The following is a 4,303-nucleotide window of genomic DNA, read 5'->3' on the forward strand; positions in this document are numbered from 1 at the left end:
GTGCCAAATCCAGCCAGTATGTGTGTGTGCTTGAGGAACAGATGGCTTGGCAGCCATATTTGTCTTACTGTCTTTCTGTGCTAAGGTGTAGTTTGTCTCTAGGGACAGTTTACCAACTTTAGATATTTTGTAAACCGCCCAAAAAATGGGGAGGGCTGGGTGGTGCCTCTCATGGATCCCAGCAAGCTTTTTTACTCACTGTGCCATGCAAACCTCAAAATGTGACTACAGTCACACATTTACCTTGCATTACTGTGTCATAATCTTCGGGTATCAGATAAACCACAATTTTCCTACTATCCGGCATTACCCCCCATGTCTCCTGATAGAAATGTTACCTCACTTGTGTCGGTGGGCCAAGTACCTACGACAGGCAATGGCCAACTTCCCACTTGGTGCAAGGGCTCTTCAAAGCCATTCACGCACTATGCAGTGTTTAATTTGTAAAAATATGAGTGCGGGCAGCCTATAAGTTTCCTAAATGTCCACTGCCCACTTCTACCACTGGCAGATCTCACAACAACATAAGTGTGGCCCACATCCATGCTGGTCACCCACTGTCACTATTGATGCCGCCCACCAGCTCTCGCAATACCGTTCTGCCAAATTGCTTGGTGGGCAGAGAGAGGGATCCTGGACTTGAGTATGAAAGCATGGCTTCATTTGTAGCTGAAGCTTGAATTTTGCGTTGCTAGTTCACACAACTGATTAACCCCTTGCATCCGAGTCAACAATGAGTCAAAAGTCTGAAGGTCAATAAACCGTACAAACCTTGCTCAATCAATCAATCAAGCAAACCTTTATAGAGCACAGCAGATCACCTTGAGGCCCTGGAGATGTTGGCTGCTGTGAGGTGGGTCGTCCATTCGAACCTCCAGGTCTTGAGTTCTTTCCTGAATTGCTGGAGTGACGCTGCGGTCCTGAGGTGCAGGGGAAGGTTGTTCCATGCCTTGTCTGCCAGGTGTGAGAAACGCCCATCTCCCAGAGAAGCCCCTCATGTTCTTTCCCCGTGTTGCCCTCACTGCCTTGTTCGTCTCTCTGTGCAAGTCTCTGCTCATTGCAGCTGGGTCTCCTCCTCAAACACCATCCACCTCGACGCGGGAGCACTGCCCGGTGCAGCTGGCTTCTCTCACTTACAAACACTGAGGAGTAAAAGTCGCCTAATGACAACTTCTGGTGACAACAGAAGTTTATGTTCAAAGCTGCTCTTTGACCCTTTAAACATGCGCTGGTGGTGAGGGAAGGATGTCTGGATCCTGCAGTGTGTCCACCGCATCCCCGCACTCTCGCCACGTGTTGGAAATCCTCCATGGCTCCAAGCTTTGCTCCTGATTGCACACTACTGTCCTTCGACCCTCCATGGAGGCAACGGTGCTGGAACAGTTTTCAGAGCTGGGGTGCGGCCATCAATGATGCATCACTGGAGCCACAGGGACTGTGAATGATCCATGTGTCAGGCAGAGCACCAATGGGCCACCACCACTCATCCCAGAGCGGGGAGAGTTTGGTGCGTGGCCGGTGCAGACTTTGGAGCACAATGCCAACAATATATCAGTAACACAGGGTTTGGTAGATGCTGTCATTAACAGACACCACATTTTACATTTCAATAAATGACCCATCCATTTGCACAGACAGACAGGTTTACTGATAAAACTGTACCGAGAACAAACGATAATGTCTGGAAAGGAGGTCTAAGCACATTTTTATCATTTGCCCGTCATCAAGAGAAGGGCCTTGATTTGTTTTGATCCTATTAAAATATTTGATTCCGTCACGCCGCAGAATGACAAAACTGCTGATATAGTTTGAAACATACCTGCAGTTAATTCACAGGTGTAAAATGTTGTTGTGTGTTAAAAAAACTGACATCCTGCAGTCTTTCCTTTCACACCCCCTGTACCCCAGCAAGATTGTAGATAGGTCATTTATCAAAATCTTCTAACTTTGCAGACAGAGAAAGAAATGTAAGCACAAATCCACATGTTAAAAGAGTATGCAGCAATGTGTCAGTAGCAAAGCTTGCCATTTGACTCTGTAAATGCACAGCAAAGGAGGCAGGATACAAACAACATCTATATATATCTTTATTGCTCATTCCCCTTCTGATCTCAAATCATTTAATGTTCTTGTGTTGGGCTAGGAGGTTGCGTATTGCCCTTGCAAATACATTATTTACAAACCCCTTGCGTCACAGGTGCGTCACTTTTTTTGACACACGGACAGTGCAGTGTGCCTGACCAAATTTACAAGGCCATGTACAGCCACCCTGCTTTGCATGGCCTTGTAAATATGGCCCTCTTTCATGCATTGCTTTGCGTGAAAGGGGCGTTCCATGGGTGTTGCTGTGGGTGTTCCCACGCAACAACCATGAAACTGACACATTCCCAGATTTACAAGGTTTAGTAAACTTGGGAACGCGTCCGATTCCTACGCCTACCCAGGGAAGACATAGGAGTGGTGCAATGAGGAGAAATACCTTTTATTTCTCTTCGATTTTCCTTTTTTCTATGTGTGCTTGTCGCCTAGCCTCCGGACTGGAGGAGAACATTGAGAGTGCCATTATTGACGGGCCCTTTACACCTCCCATGCAAGGTGCTGGAGGCCCCTTTAACGTAGACTGGCTCACTGCAGCAGGAGGGACGGCTCCGACGACATCATCAAGGATGGACGAATCAGAAGCCAGTGAACCCCGTAAAGCGGAATTCCGGATGAACGACGGCGCGAAAGCCCTTGGAGGAGAAGACGGAGACGGAGAGAGCAGAGCAACGGAGACGGAGAATCAGGAGGAGAACAGAGGACGAGATCCAGAGAGCAGAGCGGCAGGAGTCGAGAAAACTGCGGAGCCAGGAGGCCAACTTCACGGCATCTCGCCCCGCCACGCGCCCGGAGGAGCGTGGCTGGGAAAGGCATACCACCCCGGACCAGGACCCCGCCGTCGGTGAAGACAACCTCGACCCGGCCACATCAGGAAGAGAGGAGAAAGAAAGAGAGACCCAGACGCTGTACCAGCTCTTTAATAAATCCTCGAAACAGTCCAATCGTCTAGTCCTGTCCTTGTTATACTCAGGGGGAGTACAGCTCCTAGGCGACAGTGCTGCAGAATGAAAGTGTAAACACCTCTTGTGAATGTTTATCTGCAGGTAGGTAACGATCACCCCTACAATGCAGACAGCCTTGCAGCATGATAACAGAGTGTCTGCGTTGGCGCATAGCAGCCCATTGTGCGCCAGCACAGGGGAGAAGGAAAGGAATGTGCATCAAAATATTGTAAATGAGGCCCTGAACGTCCTAATTTTACCTCAGAGCCCCTATACATACCTGAATTCAATCTCCAATAGTCACTTGTCTGAGAAAGCTTCCCTCACACATAGGGGTGGTAAAGAAGCTGCAGCAGACCATGCCCCCTGCACACTCTATTGTAGGTGAAGTGCAGTAGCAGAGAGCAGTGCAAGCTTCCTTCACACACAGAACAGGTACAGGTGAGACCGCGGTGCAGGCCTCCAGTAGGTGCAATGCAGAAGCAGAGAGCACTGCAAGCTTCCCTCGCCCACAGAACAGGTACAGGTGAGACAGCAGTGCAGGCCTCCTGCACACTCTAGATGCTGAGAGCACCACAAGGTCTCTGCCGACTTCCATGGCTTGTACTGCATTGAATGACAGGTTAGGTGGTGGCCGTGCGCTCTGACATACACATGGCTTGCAACAGGTGACATTGAATGCCAGGTGTGGTAGTGGTGACCACTGTGACGTACATATGCCCCTCAACAGCTGACATTTAATGACAATTCTTTTCCTTCTACCTTGCCAACATCCTTGGATGTTCCTGGTATCAGGAACTCTGGGCTGAGGAATGGGGGAGTACAGAGAGACATGCAGGAACTGGAAAGGATTTGTAATCTCCACTCTCTTAACTACCGCTGCAAAGTGGACCTCTCACACCCATGACACCCTGTGCCATTGTCTACACCTAGATTGAAGTAACAAGATGCACGCTGGGACCCTGAGACAGGGTCTTCTGATGAAAGGTACAACCTGGAGACACTTGTGTTAGGGAATGACCCTAAAAAAGGTTTCGCATTGATGAAAACTGTACTAGAAAAGCTGAAATCCAGTAAGAGAACGTACTAGGATCACACAGATGGCCAAAATGGGAGGACCCTATGTGTGAGAAGGCTGACATAAACCCCTTTTCTAATGAATAAGTAATTAAATAAAGGAGCATTCTTGAATTCTTGAGACACTTTTCATATTTTATCTAAATGAACCTAATGCTAATTGATCAGCAAAGGGAGAGAAGCTG

Source organism: Triturus cristatus, chromosome 8 (genome assembly GCF_964204655.1).
Source record: "Triturus cristatus chromosome 8, aTriCri1.1, whole genome shotgun sequence".
NCBI lineage: Eukaryota > Metazoa > Chordata > Amphibia > Caudata > Salamandridae > Triturus > Triturus cristatus.